This window comes from Carlito syrichta, unplaced genomic scaffold (assembly GCF_000164805.1).
Source record: "Carlito syrichta isolate Samal-C Ts95f unplaced genomic scaffold, Tarsius_syrichta-2.0.1 Scaffold314306, whole genome shotgun sequence".
In the NCBI taxonomy this organism is placed as follows: domain Eukaryota; kingdom Metazoa; phylum Chordata; class Mammalia; order Primates; family Tarsiidae; genus Carlito; species Carlito syrichta.
Genome location: NW_007258402.1, coordinates 54,580 through 69,796, shown reverse-complemented (window position 1 = coordinate 69,796; position 15,217 = coordinate 54,580). Strand labels below are relative to the sequence as shown.

General features: G+C 44.1%; 1 protein-coding gene across 1 annotated transcript in view; it reads right to left on the bottom strand.

Annotated features, from left to right (window-relative positions):
* FYCO1 (FYVE and coiled-coil domain containing 1) overlaps positions 1-1,058 on the bottom strand; it is an 80,098-nt gene extending 79,040 nt beyond the window's left edge. Inside the window, exon 1 of the mRNA XM_008071389.2 lies at positions 965-1,058. The gene's annotated coding sequence lies outside the window, so the exon portion shown is untranslated. The remainder of the gene's footprint in view (positions 1-964) is intronic.
* Between the last annotated feature and the right edge of the window lie 14,159 nt (positions 1,059-15,217).

Sequence of the window (15,217 nt, the reverse complement as noted above, 5' to 3'; positions counted from 1 at the left end):
CAAGGCCTGCAGGGCCAGTGAGCAGATTAAGCCCTGATCCTCTGCCCCCTAAAAGCCCCTGACCCATTTCTCAGTCGGGAAAGGAAACTGCTGTGGTAAGACAAGCAGAGGGGCAGAGAGGCTCTGGCCAACACAAGGAGTTTTAACAAGTGATCGATTTTTTTCTGGAGGGGACAGGCAGTGGAAACGGTGAAGAGTGACAGGGGCATCAGACGATACGTCCATTAGCAGGGAAACACATGTGGTTAACGTGTCAAACATATGTGCTTTCTCATACAAAATAAAATTCCACCCTCCCCCCGTACACACCCCACCTAGGTTTCAATAGCATGAACTTGAACCCAGCGCAGTGTAGCCACACCAAAGACAACCAGGTGTCTCCAGAAAAGATCATCTGGGGGCTACCGCAAGACCCTGCACAAGGGCACAAAGGGCAGACTGAGAGGAGTGAAGGAGTCTTGGCCTGAGGGTGGGCTGGGAAGAACAAACTGTCCCCTTCTGGGAGGAGGGGAAAGACCCGGGCGGAGTCTCGCAAAGTGAAGGTCTAGGCTGTCCCCGCCCAGCCGAGCCAGAAATTAGGCTTCCCGAGGACGACGCCCGCAGGAATTCGGGAGCCTGCCCCCTCCTGTGCGAAAGGACCCGGGCTTGGTCTGAAACCTCATATGGTGGGCTCCTTTGCGGCCCCTCGGCCGTACCAGGTTTTGGAACTGGTGTTTGGGGTCTGTCATTCTAACCGACCAACAGAGGCCAGCTGGGTTCCGGGGCCAGCTCCCCCTGGCCGAGGGGCTTCCAAGGACCGTTGGACAAGGGCGGGGGCTCGGGCAGGGTCTGCGTGAGACCCAGGATGGGCGGGGACGGGGAGGGCAACAGGTGACAAGCCGCGCCCGGAGCGGAAGCGCTCGGCTCCGGGGTCGAGGGCGGCCCGGGTGCCCCCAGAGTCCGGCCGGTCTCCTGCGGCACTTACGCGCTCGTGGGTCCACGGCCGGGCAGAACCGAAACTTTCTGGGGTCAAGCGGAAGAGTACCGGAGCGCGGTGCCGGCAGCCATGACGCGCACACCCGGCCGCAGGCGGACACGGACCACAACTCCCTGCATGCTCCGCGGGGACGAGGCCTACAATTCCCATCGGACCCCACGGACAGATGGGCGCGACTAAGATTCCCGGGATGCTCCGTAGCGCAGGGGTTAACAACTCCCCGCCCCGCCCGCGCTCCTCCCTCTCCAAAGCCGGCCTAGGTGAATTAACCCTTGCCACCTGGAGGCGTGTGTGCTACAAATCGTGTCAGGGACCTCGAAAGCAGCGCTGTCCATGTGTGGTCATAGGGCACTTGACATGTGGCTAGTCCGAGTGAAATTGTGTATATGCTTTGCAGGTAAAATACACCGAGATTCCAAAACCTTAGTCCGAAGAAAGAATGTAAAATACCTTATTAATATTTGTGTATTGATTACGTGCTGAAAGAATATCTTTGATATATTGAGCTAAATCAAAAAATCGAGCTCCATTTTTTAAATGTTGCTGGGCCTAATCTCCCATCTTTTGATACTCCCTACTTCCTAATCCAGGACTTTAAAAACCATGCTCGAAAAATATGTGTTAGTTAATGAATGACCAACCCTAAGTTCCACCCTGTTCTCAGCCCAGCTTCCGTTAATAAGTTGTGTAATGCAAAGCTCTCTGAAGTTGGATACAATAGGACAAAATGCGTTCAATTAACAGGATCTACGATGGGCACAGGAGAGAAGAGCAACCACACTTGGGGAAGAACCTGTGACTGACTCCGTTCCTTGGCTCTAGCTCTGGCTGGCCATCCTTCACTCTCTGCCCTAGTTCTCATCATATTAGCCAGAAATACCTCTGCATCACAGGATTTAGCTAATGGCATCTAGTCAGGAGCCATGGCTCAACATTACAAATGGAGAAAGCGAAGGGTTGTCTGGGTAGAATAATACAAGAAAGAAAATAGAGTTTTTAGTTTTAGGCTATGATACCTCATTAACCATCTTTTATAAATTAGATGTAGCTAAGACAGTGAGTTGGATGGAATAGTCTGATGGGAGGTTGGAATGGAGAGGAGGCAGGTTAGTAGAAGTGATTTCCATTCACGTTAATAGAAAGGAAAACTGAAAGAAAAGGGGAAGAATGAGGTGACAAGAGAAACAAGAAGTCATTAGTGTAGAAGTCTAAGAAAAATCATTGCTCCAACCACAGTCTGAACATTTTTATGTGACATTAAGGATGGGAGAGATTTTAATGTTGGACATCAGGTCCAATATCCTTGTTTGAAACACAGATCTAAAAGGAGTTTGACGAGCAGAAGAAGACAAACAATATTTATTGAGGACATATGATATGTCAGACTCTAGCCAAAAAACCCAAACTGAATTATATTTAAAACTCGCAAGCACTCTGTGATGTCAGTAGTATTCATTTTCCTTACTTTAGAAGTAAAGAGACTAAGGCTCAGAGAGGTTAAGTAATTGTCCAAGTTTACCCAGCTGATAAGTGGTGGAGAATGGTGGAGGCTAGTAGAGCTCTGGGCTCCTGAGGGGTCTTCTGTCCATTCATTACACTATCTGTCAGACACAGGGAAGAAGGTTAACAAAATCACTACTATTCAGATAGCTTGCCTTGGATTTCCTTTGTAGATAGAGTTGAGTATCTCAAACTATAGTCTTTCAAACAAACATACAAACTGAGCATATTCTTGTATTCTGATAAGTATATATATTAGGTAAAGAGTTCAGATTAAAAATCACCGAAACCTTACATCTTTCTCCTTACAGCCTTAGACTATTTCTCATAGGAAGCTGCCCATGCCCACAGCCTGATGAGGGTCCCCAAGTAATTGTTCCCATTCTTTGAGGGCTTTGTAAGTGCTGAGCACCATGTAACATTTGTTCTACACATGATTTAGTTTTATCCTTGTATCAGTCTCATGATACATAACTATCCCCACTAGGCAGATGAGCAAACAGACTTAAATAGGTTAAATAACTAGTTTAAGGTTGAAACCTAATGGTGGTAGAGACAGATTTTGAACTCAGGCCTGTCTGATTACAGAGTTTAAGCCTTTAACCTCTGTGTTAGTAGCTTCTTATGTGTGGTAGCCATGTGCTCTGCCAAGGAACCTACTATTTTGATCAAGCCAGGGGTGGGTGTCAGTCATGCCAGTGGCCTGGGGTGGCAACTTGGCTAAAAAACATCAGCCTCTTCTCAATTTTTTACTAGTCAATTTGTCTTCTGGAAAATTTGAGTGTAAGACCCACAGAGGGAGGCAGAAGTTGATAGCAAAATCAACATATTTAAGTTGGTTGAGCATCCTTTCCTACAAAACACTGCTTTTCAGTAACAGCCCATGGATATTGCAAAAGTATCTGGACTTCAGTGTTCTGGAACTTGGTTTGAATTCTGACATGTATATTTTCCAGAATTTTTTCTTTATAACTCTACTACTGACATTTCTCCTCAATCCCTCCCCAACTGAAAAATTTTTGAACTTTATTTATTTATTTATTGAGTTGGAGTCTCACTCGGTCGTCCAGACTGAGTGCAGTGGCCGCTCCCGGCCACCGCAGCCTCGCCTACTGGGCTCCGGTGATCCTTCCACCTCAGCCATCTGAGTAGCCGGAATTACAGGCATGCGCTACCATGCCCGGCTGATTTTTTGATTTATTGTAGAGATGAGGTCTCGCTGTCCAGGCAGGTCTCAAACCCGCCGGCTCAGGCAATCCACTCACCTCAGCCTCCCAAAGGCGTGGGATTACAGGCTGAGCCACCGAGCCCGGCTTCTTTATTTTTTTTTAATTTACAATATTTTAACATTTTTTGTAGAGACAGGATCTTGCTATGCTGCCCAGGCTGTTCTCAAGCTCCTGGCCTCAAGCAATAATCCTGCCTCAGCCTCCCAAAGTGTTGGGATTATGAGCATGAGCCATGGCCACCACGCCTAGCCTGAAATTTTAAAATAAGCTCTTGGTAATATGGATAAAGACTTTTTCTCATTTTGAGTTATAATAATAAGAAAATAGGCCAGGCATAGTGGCTCATATCTGTAATTCTAGCACTTTAGGAGGCTGAAGCAGGAGGGTAGCTTAAGGCCAGGAGTTTAAGGCCAGCCGAGAAAACAAAGTGAGACTCTGTCTCTACAAAAAAAATAGAAAAATTAGCCAGTTGTGATGGTGTGTGCCTGTAGTCCCAGCTACTTGGGAGGCTGAGATGGAGGGATCACTTGAGCTCAGGAGTTTGAGGCTCCAGTAAGCTGTGATGGTGCCACTGCACTCCAACCTGTGATGGTGCCACTGCACTCCAACCTGTGACAGAGTGAAACCCTGAAAGAAGAGAGAGAGAGAGAGAGAGAGAGAGAGAGAGAGAAAGAAAGAAAGGAAAAGAAGAGAAAAGAAAAGAGAAGGGGAGAGAGGGAGGGAGCATTTCCCACAGAACAGGATGACCATTCTTCCTGTTTCACTCAGGAGAACCCTGTTATCGCGGCATGAATATTCACAGCACCTCTTTTCCTTCTCAATGGTGTCCCAATTTGTCAATATATATAGTCATTGTTTAGGAAAAATTCTCAGACTGTTTTTTCTCTGCCCTAATACTATACTAATCAACACATAAGACCTCTGTGACCCCAAAATATGTAGGGATTTCTTTTCACCAGCACACAAGCAAACAACTTTGCAGTGGACACTAGCATCCTCCAATTCAATTTCAATACTATCTATCTGAAGATAGTGTCAGATCCCATAAGTTGACAGCTAAATCCACAAGACTGCTTCCCACCCCATTTTAGACACCAATCACAAGTCTGGGCCTCTGGAATTTCTAACTGACCAATTTCAAGCTGTGGTTCCCATGACTCCTTCTTTGGGTTTGATTAATTTGCTGGAGTGACTCTCAGAAATCAGGGAGATATTTACATTTATTGGTTTATTATAAAGGACATTACAAGGGATACAAGGGATGGAGCTTCCATATCTTCCCTGGACATACCACCCTACAGGAACCTCCACATGTTCAACTATCCAGAAACTCACCAAAACCTGTCCTCTTGGGTTTTATGAAGACTTTGATTTAGGCATGATTGATTAAACCATTGGTTATTGGTGATCAACTTAACTTTCAGCCCCTTTCTCCCCTCCCAGGACATTGGGGGTGGGGCTGAGAGTCCCAATCCTCTAATCATGTTTGGTCTTTCTGGTGACTAGCTCTACTCTGAAGCTATCAGTCAACACATAAGACCACCAAATATGTGGGATTTTAGCATGGAAAAAGATAGCATTTTGAGGATTCCAAGGATTTTAGGAGTTGTATGCCAGGAAACATGGATAAAGACCAAATATATATTTCACAATATCATAATCACTCTCTCCATAAGACAAATAGTTCCCTGGGATATTAAAGAGTGCTTCATGAAAAACATAAGGCTCTGTGGTCAAATAAATTTTGAAAACTGAATTGAATAAAGATGAAAAACAACAACCCAGTTCTATACCGCAGGACTTTAGGGAAACTCCTAATATTTAAAAATGGGCCTCTGGTAGATACCATTGATGAAAAGATGCCAAACTCTGTAAAATATTTTAGGATGGTTTATTCTGGCCAACTTGAAGACCTAGAACTGTGGCATCCATCCCCAGGAGGTCCTAAGAACGTATGCCCACCGTGGCTGAATTGTGCCTTGGTTATATATAGTTTAGGAGAACAGAAGTTAAAGGAAACCATAAATCAAAATATGTAAGATTTATACTTGTTCAGTCCAGAAAGGCAGGATATTTCCAAGCAGGGGCTAGCAGGTTGTAGGCAGATTCAAAGATTTTCTAACTGACAATTGACCAGCATCTAAGGCCTTGTGTTATCTAAGGAATTATGAAAGCAGTAAGGGAAATGGCAGCGTGAGAAAGATAAGGACACAGAGTTTCTTGATATGTGATAAAACTTTGTGGGTGATGGTTGTAGAGCAGTTTAATTCTTTTAAAAGACACCAGAGTCCCCAAAAGACAGCTTTACTGGGTCATAAAATATTTGATTTTTTCCTCCTTTATCTACCAGAGTTTGGTTGGAGAGTAATTCACATTAAAAGTTAGGAATTTGGCAACAAAAAGAAAAAAACTCAGTTTAGTCATCAACATCCAGGAAACAATTGCAGCTGGAGATTTGCCATTTCACAGTTATGAATTTATCTTATAAGAGAAGGGAACTCCAATTCACCTTTGGGCAAAATGTTTCTATATTCTGTAAAAAATAGTTGTCATGCCGGACTCCCAAAGACCCCAAGAAGGAAAGCAGTGTGTCCATGAAAGGATAAGATAGAGTTTCTCTGGTCATCTTGGGTAGGCTTAGTCGAGCACATACATGACAATAGTTATTTACCAGAAGAACAAGCTGTTTCCCCGGGCTGGTCACAAGATGTTAAGATTAATATCTTTGTTCTAGTAATTTGCCTTCCAGCTACCAGCCCACCCTTTGTCTATGTGTCTATGACTGACCCACCCATCCATCTGATGTTAGAAATGCAAGAAATAGTCTGCCATCCCCTCACCATGGCAACAGCCCCTGTGTTATCTCACTCAAGAATGCTTTCATGCCCACTGAAAAAAACTTTATAAACCCCCAGTCCTGAACATTTGGGGCTGTGCTGTTCTCTTAGACTTCTTCTCTCTTGGGGAATTGGATAAACTCTTTTTTTGATTTACTTCCTGAATAAACTCTTTTTTTTCTAATCTACTTTCTGTGAAAATCTTTGCTTTACCCACAGTACCGACCCAACTCACTGACCTAACAGTCCAAGAGGCCAAAGAAATGACTCAGAGACAATGGATGAGCATGAGATTTATTTGGGAATCTATTTACAGGGAAGATGGTCCAGGTGTGCCCAGGTGGACAGGGGAAAAAAAAACAAACAACATTTCCAATTGTAAAAAGGCAGACAGGTTATAAAGCATTTTACATAGGGTAGAGTCTGGGTTTAAGCGTGAAAAGGATAGGATTTCTAGTGCACAGGCACAGTGTAAGAAGGGGCTTATATACACAGCACGTGTATACAAAATGGCAGTCAATTCTCTCTAGGGGTAAAACTTTTAGTATTATAATGAACTAAAGGTAACCAAAGGTGGGCATTGATTCAGGCATACCTGATCTGGTCTGAACCAGCCCGGGGCCAACTGCTTCATGGAAGGATGTACAAGTAAAATCACTAAGCATAGTTGCAAAATGTGGTCAGCAGATGCAAAAACACTTCACCCATGGCCTGCATGGCCAGGCTGAAGCTTGAGGACAAAGGGACATCCTAGGTTTGCTACCCCCAGTACCCCTCCCCAGGCTCCAACTCCTTGCTTGGAGCTATATCCAGGGTGTGCTTGTGTTGTCACTGAGTGTGTGTCACCCTACACCACTGAAATGGGCCTTTTTGTGTCCATACTCTGTTTTATACTTAAAAACAAAAACAGAGATCTGATAGTTATTCAGTCATTCAACAAACAATTATTGAGCACTTACTACTTCAGGTGAGATAGTCAGGAACTTCTACCATTGGACAAAAGGCTGGGACTCATGTTTACGCACACCATACACATTTGTGAGTTTATATAAAAATAGTTTGGTAGTTCTTTCTCTTCTCAGCTGTTAATTACAGAGCCAGAATGTGAAAACCAGTTCGTGCTAGGAGGGCATCAGTAACGGAAGTGGTTCCTAAAGGACTTGACCAACCTTGGTTTTATCTCACACAAGCAGTTTGCAGCATGACTCCCCTATCTTGAGAAATGCAGATAGCAGAGAATTATCATGTTTGGAGTTAACTTAGTGAGCAATGAAAAAAATTACTGGAAAAGCCCCCATTTTTCTAAAACACCCAATAAAAGCTTGCTCATTGCTTTTCTCGGGGAGCAGCTTAATGATCTCTTTGGTCAAAGCTGCCTCCCTTTTGTTGAGCAGAAGCCCCAATAAAGCCTTGCCTATCTGCTTTTAACTTTGGCTCAATTGTGTTTCTGAGTTGGAAGTCAGTTTGCCAGTAACATAGGCATTATTTTAGGTATGTGGTTTACAAACTTTATCTGTAAAGAACCAGCAGTAAATATTTTAGACCCTGTGGATCATATGGTCTCAGTTGTAATTGTTTAATTCTACTATGCAAAAGCAGCCATGGACAATACATAAATGGGTGGAGGTGACTGTGTGCCAATAAAACTTTATTTATGAAAACAAGCAATAGGCCAGATATGGTAGTTTGCTGGCCCCTGGCCTAAATGCCTGGGCTTCAGCAATGGACAAAATAGTCAAAAATCTTTGTTCTCATGTAACTTACATTCTAGCCGAGGGAGACAGACAATAAGCATGATAAAGAAATAATTTAAATGATAAGTTAGAAGGTTACAGGTACTATGGAAGAATAAGAAAGCAGAGAAAAGAAATCATCACAAGTCTGAGACTGGGAGTTGGGTGGAAAGGGAAAGTCTCTCACAAAAGGCGACATTTTAGTAAACTTGAAGGAGGTGAGCATGGCAGTTTTGAAACATGTCCAGGTCAGTTGCAATGGCTCATGCCTGTAATCCCACTACTTTGGGAGGCTGAGGCGAGAGGATTGCTTGAGGTCAGGAGTTTGAGACCAGAGTAGGCAACATAGTGAGGCTTTGCCTCTGCAAAAAATAAAAATAAAAAATTAGCTGGATGTGGTGGTACATGCCTGTAGTCCCAGCTACTTGGAAGGCTGAGGTGGAAGGATTGCCTGAATCCAGGAGGTCAAGGCTGCAGTGAGCTGTGATCGTGCTACTGTACTCCACCACGGGCGACAGAGTAAGATCCCAACTAAAAAAAAAAATATATGCCTTTGGGTGGCTGAGGAGAGTGGATTGCCTGAGCCTGAGGGTTCGAGACCCGCCTGGGCAGGGAGACCTCATCTCTACAATAAATCAAAAAATCAGCCGGGCATGGTAGCGCATGCCTGTAATTCCGGGTACTTGGAAGGCTGAGGCGGAAAGATCGCCGGAGCCCAGCAGGTTGAGGCTGTGGTGGCCGGGAGCGGCCACTGCACTCTAGTCTGGGCGACAGAGTGAGACTCCAACTCAAAAAAAAAAAAAAAGAAAAAAAAATATATTTATTAAGTGAATGACTGAATAAATAATGATACTAGGTCAGTGACTCTCACACTTGGCTCTACATTAGAACTACCAGGAAGATTTTAAAAATCCAGAGGCCAGGCTGTACCCTAGACCAAATGCATCAGAATCTCTTGGGGAGGAACTCGGGCATGAGTAGTTTTTCAAGTTCCTCATGTAATCTGACATGCAGCCCTGGATGTTGGAGTGTGACTTCTTGGTCCCTGATGTCCTCCTCAGTCAAACTGGAGGAAACAGAAACCTTACAGGATGACCATGAGATGTGGAAATATATCGGCCCGGTACATAGAGGTCTCAGTAAAATCAAGTTTCCAATCTCCTGTGCATGTATTCAGTTAGGTGTCGCTTTCTGAGTAGGTATGCTAGACACTGGGACTTCATGGAAGGTTCTACACTGGGATCACCTCTGATCCACTCAAATTTATTCCTGTATTAGTTTGCTAGGGCTGCTGTTAATGAAGTTCGATAACTGAGTGGCTCAAACAGTAGAAATGTCTTGTAGTTCTGGAGACTGTAAGTCTGAGATCTAGGCGTCAGCATGATTAGTTCCTTCTGAGGCTGTGAGGTAGGATCTGTGCCATGCCTTTCTCCTAGCGTCTGGTGTTTTGCTGGCAATCTTTGCTGTTTCTTGGCTTACGGCAGCATAACTCCAAACTTCTCATGATATTCTTCCTGGGTCTGTGTCTGGGTCCACATTTCTCCTTTTTATAAGGACACCAGTCATATTGGATTGGGAGCCCAACTTACCTCAGTATAATCTCTTCTTAAATAATAACGTTTGCAATAGCCATATTTTCAAATAAGGTTATATTCAGAGATGCTGTGGATTAGGACTCAAACATATGATATGAATTTGTGGGCAGAGGATGACAAAATTCAACCTGTAGCATGCTCTAAGTTATAGATTTGTAACCCTTGAAGAAACTCATGAAAACGCAACCCATGAAATTGTAAACCCATAGACTTTTTTTTTTGACTCTGTTTTTTGTTCTTACTCTGTTTCCCAGGCTGGAGTGCAGTGGTGTCATCCTGGCTCACTGTAGCCTTGACCTCCTATGCTTAGGTGATTTTTCTACCTCAGTGTCTTGAGTAGCTGGAACTACAGGTGCATGCCACCATGCCTAGGCGATTTTTTAATGTTTTATTTTGTAGAAACGAGGTCTCACTATATTGCACAGGCTGGTCTTGAACCCCTGGGCTCAAGAGATTCTCCCTCTTCGGCCTTCCAAAGTGCTGGGATTATAGGTGTGAGCCACTGCACCTGGACTAGACATTGTTTTTAAGCACACAAGTGTTCTTAGACATGATTGAGTTCAAACCTTTCCAGTTAAGATGAGGAAATAAGCTTCAAAGGGGGCAAAGTGACTTGCTAAGAACCCAACCAGAAAAGTGGCTGTGATTTCCTATCAAACCACCATTTGTGGATTTTGTCTAATTGTGAAAAAAAAAGATGCTTTGATAAATTAGCAATGCTCAGTGTTGTTGTTTTAACAGTGAGGGTATTTACTATTTAGCAGTGAAAAAGAATAAACTCATGTTGCACTTACTTTGGAAATGATCAGAGGCAGATTGTTAAACCAACTGTAGCCAAAGCTGAAGGCTGGCAGTTAAAGGTAGTTATCTCCTGTAGTTCCTTGCAAAGTGCCTTGTAAGAGTTTTAATAATCTTTTAAAAATGTGCATCTCTAATTGTGTGGGCAATCAAGCCAGGTCATTTCTCTTCAGTCAAGAGAGGTCAGCAAGGTGGTCTGGGAAAAGGGAGAGGAATTTCTTGGGCCTGGAGTAATCCTATGGAAACCCTTCTTCCAATAGGAATGACTAGAGGAGGGCCAATTCATCTTTGTGGTTTTACACCCCCCGATATGGACATTGCACTGTCCTTGCATAGGGCAGGTACTCCACAATGTGACTAGAGATTGCCTGGCAGTCTGTATACCCCTCTCTTATCCTCTTCCCCTGCAACAACCAACTCTCACCCCACCTCTCCCCCCAACCCCACCTCCCCATCATCTAATTCCTCATGTCCAGCTGCTGTCCATTTCTTTCCTCTAACCATGAATAATACTCAAGGCTGAGTTGCTGAACTGGTCAAAGTCAAGGACCAGGCTGCCTGTGTCTTCCTTGGGTCCCTCTGGTCACACTTGTTTGTGGAGGTGCTAGTAAGGGTGTGGGAGGGAATTGCAGCAACCCCGCATCTGAAATCTGGGCTGACCTCAAGGTGGAGAACAGAACTTTGTACTCAGAATAATTTGGTGAAGAATTAGGACAACCTCTGTTATCCATTCCAGATTTCCCCCCAGACCCGAAGTATGTCCCACCAAGTTGTCAGGATGTCTGAAATTCCCAGCAGAAAGCATGATTATCATCCCTTCAGATTGTAGGACTATATTTCTGAAAGGTTCTTGTTCAGAGCCAGATGGGTCATGATACAGGAAAAGACAAACAAACAAAGCTATGGACTTGGAGACAGAAGGCTTGATGTCAAGCCAGGGTAGAGATGGGGACAGAAAACTGAGTCACAAAACACTCAAAACAGACTTGGCCTCCTAGACAATTTCATCTGAGGCCTAAATTGAGACAGTTTCCCTCCCAAACTGACCCACACAGGCTTGCTCTATACTTTATTCTCCAATGCCCAAGTCAGTCCTAACCCAGTCCTCCATAGATAGAGAACTTTTGAGAACCATAATGCTCTTGGTTAGAAATGAGGCGACCAATGCTATGCTGAGTGTTTGCCACCCAGTCTATGGTATTGGTTATAGCAGTCCAAACCAACTAAGACAGCCAGCCAGAGGTAGGTCAATACATACTAATCTTTTACTTGTGCATATAATACAGTGAGGCTTTCTGTTTTTATAAAATGATCACATGATAATTCAGATTTACTTTGTTTACAAAACAAGAACCTTTACATATATGACCTCATGTATACCCCCATAGTGTGGGTGAGTCTGTTATTGACTTCACTATAGTTTTACAGGTGAGGAAAATGAGCCTTTGACAGGCCCAAGTTCACAGTGGGAAAGAGCTTAGATTTGGGGTTTAGGCCTAGGGTTCAAATGCTGTGAGCATCCTTAGACAGTTTACTTTGGGAATCTCTTTCCATAGTTGTGGGCCTCTTTGTCCTGTCATAGGCAAGTTTCACAAATGAAAAGTTGTTAGAAGTTAAAAAAAGCTTAATTCCAAACAAACCACGCAGTGTTTGGGCTGGTGGGTTCTAGAGAAGAAGCTCATGAGAAGCCCATGGGGTGAGTGCATGTTCTTGACTGGAAGATGTAATGTGGGCAAGTGTGGGAAGAGGAAATGGAAGTCAAAAAAAGTCAAAAGATGGTCACCTGTTCATTCACTCAGACAACCACAAACATTGTCAGGCACTGAGGGAGGGAGGTTCTAGAAATTGCATTTGTGCCTTTGAGGAATTTCCACTCAAAGTGAGCCTATTGGAGGTCTCAGGCTGCCCTGAGCTTGGAGACATGCTCCACTTCAGAGATCAATGAGGGTCCACTCTTTCCGATTCCATCTGAGGGAATGTGGAGGTATAAATGCTTTGAAGAGGAGCCACTGTGTATTTGCTGTGCTCCAGGAGTGGCAAGAGGTCTGCAGCTCTGTGTCCAGGACACCTCTGTTGGAGGCCTGCAAGACTGCGGTTGAGGTAGAACAGTGGTTTCAGTGGGTGAAAGGAGGGGAAGGGCAGGAGGTGGTGGTCAGTGGAGGTTGTGGTTACCAAAGGACAGCATGGACCCAGGGATGTAGTTCTCTGGCTGCTCCTTTCCAGCAGTCTCACCTGCCACTCTTTCTGACTGGGTACCCCTGTATATTCCCATTTGCATCTCTCTCTCTTTGTGTTTTTTTCCCCTTGGAGTCCCGAGGAGCTAGATTAGGGGACAACTCTTGATTAAAGGTTGCCTCGGGAGCCAGTCTATTAGGGATGCCAAAACATTGCTAGAAATGTAAAGAGACAGATATGATTGTATTTTAATAAAATCTCCCAGGGACTCGACTATATTGTTGAAAGAAATACTCAGATAAGCATCTTTGGATGGGTAGGAGTGAAATGGAATGGAATGGGGAAAGGGTGGAGTGAGCCCCTCAAGGGGCATCAACCCCCAAGCCTGCCTTCTAAGAAGGGAAGGTTTAAAGCCCAAGGTGCTTTAGTTTTGACCAAGTGGGTATGTGAGCATAAACCCTGTGCCCTTCTGCATCCTGAAGAAAAGCTGAACAAGGGCTGGATGAGATAGCTCACATCTGTAATCCCAGGGTTTTGGGAGACTGAGATGGGAGGATAGCTTGAGCCCAGGAGTTAGAGACCAGCCTGGGCAAAATAGTGAGATACCAATTCTACCAAAAAAAAAAAAAAAAAATTGTCAAGCATGGTGGCATGCACCTGTAGTCCAATCTACTTGGGAGGCTGAGATGAGAGGATTGCTTGAGTCCAGGAAGTTGAGGCTGCAGTGAGCTGGGATTGTGCCACTGCACTGCAGCCTGAGTGTCAGAGTGGTACTCTGTCTTAAAAAGAAAACAAAAAGCTGAACAAAATGTTAAGAATCAGTTTGAAAGGATGCTTGAAAAATTAGACTGACTAGAAGACCATAGGCTTAGCTCTGATCCTACAAACTCTCTCATTATCTCTTTCTTCTGCTGTTTCTTCCGTCAGTGGTGAATAATACCCTCCCACCATAGGTTAGCAGGTCCACAAAAGCCCCATTCCTTCACTGGTGTGTTACCTAGCTCTCGCCAGCAGGGGCAACTGGCTTTATTATTAAAACTAGACCCTGGCTCTCCCCTAGACAGGCCAAACTCCTCTACCCAATGGCAAATAGATCATTGTTGAAGTCGCAGCTGGAACTAAAAGGAAAAATGCCTTCCAAGCTCTCTAGGATGTAGCTAAGGGCTGAATTGGTAATTTATTTGGTAAGCATAAATTGAGTGCCTTCTGAGGGCAATGTCCTATTCAATGGACTGTGGAAGGCTCTGGACTCCCCATTTTACAAAGTTTCATCCAAATATTTCTAACTGGGGTGCATGTCAGAATCATATGAGGAGCTTTTTCAAATCCCCACTCTAGAGCTGAATCAGGTTCACAGATTAGGCCCAGGTCTCAGTGGCATGGCAGTTTACAGTGTGGCTTTTATCTATGCCCTTGGGTGTGAAGCAATGAAAGTGTGAGAGGTAGGCACTGTACCATTAACTAGAAGGCAAAGACAAGCATAGTCATTGTCACAGAGAGGGAAAAGCAATGTGCTCTGAAAGAAAGGTTAATGTTTATAGGGGAACAGCCTGGGGCAGAGAAGGTAGAGTGTGCCCCATGGCATTGTCCCCCAAGAAGCTTATGAGGGGGACCAAAAAAGCCTCGGAATTTATTTATTTCAAAAATTGTGTATTTATTCTTACATGTCTAAATTTCAGTCACCTTCAAAGTACTCTTCGTTTCATGCAATACACTTATTGAGACATTTTTTTCCACAGCTGAAAACAGTTTTTGAGCTTGTCAATGTAGATGCCTTTTAGGGCTTCTGTTTTCTGTTTTACCTCTCCACATTAGCAAAACATTTCTCTTTGAGGTCTTTTTCAGCCGGGGAAACAAAAATGTTGCTCAGGATAGTATCAGGTGAATAGGGAGGGTGGGGAACAGGGGTCATGCTGTTTTTTGATTAAAAACTGCTGAATACTCAGAGCACTGTGGGCAGGTGCACTCGTAATTACCCGTCATGAAATAGGCAAATGTGTTAAAAGAATCTCAAAAAAAAAAAAAAAATCACAAGAACACTAGCTGGGTTCCTAGAACATTCACCTCGCGGGGGAAGCCTGTACTACAAGGGGCCTGCCCTCCAAAAAAGATAATTCTGTTTTTTCTTGGGTACCCTCTTGTACATCTGAAGAATATGACAGCTGTCATTCTTTGCTTTCACTTAGCCCACGGTGATAGAACATCAGCGCTCAAGACAAGGTGTCTGCCTTCAAGCTCTTTGCAGTCTGATGGGCAGGGGGATAAGACATGTATGTGTGTAATTACAACACAAGGTGGAGAGTGACAAACGCTATTTTATTTTATTGTAAAGATGAAGTCTCGCACTGTTGCCTAGGCTGGTCTCAAATGCCTA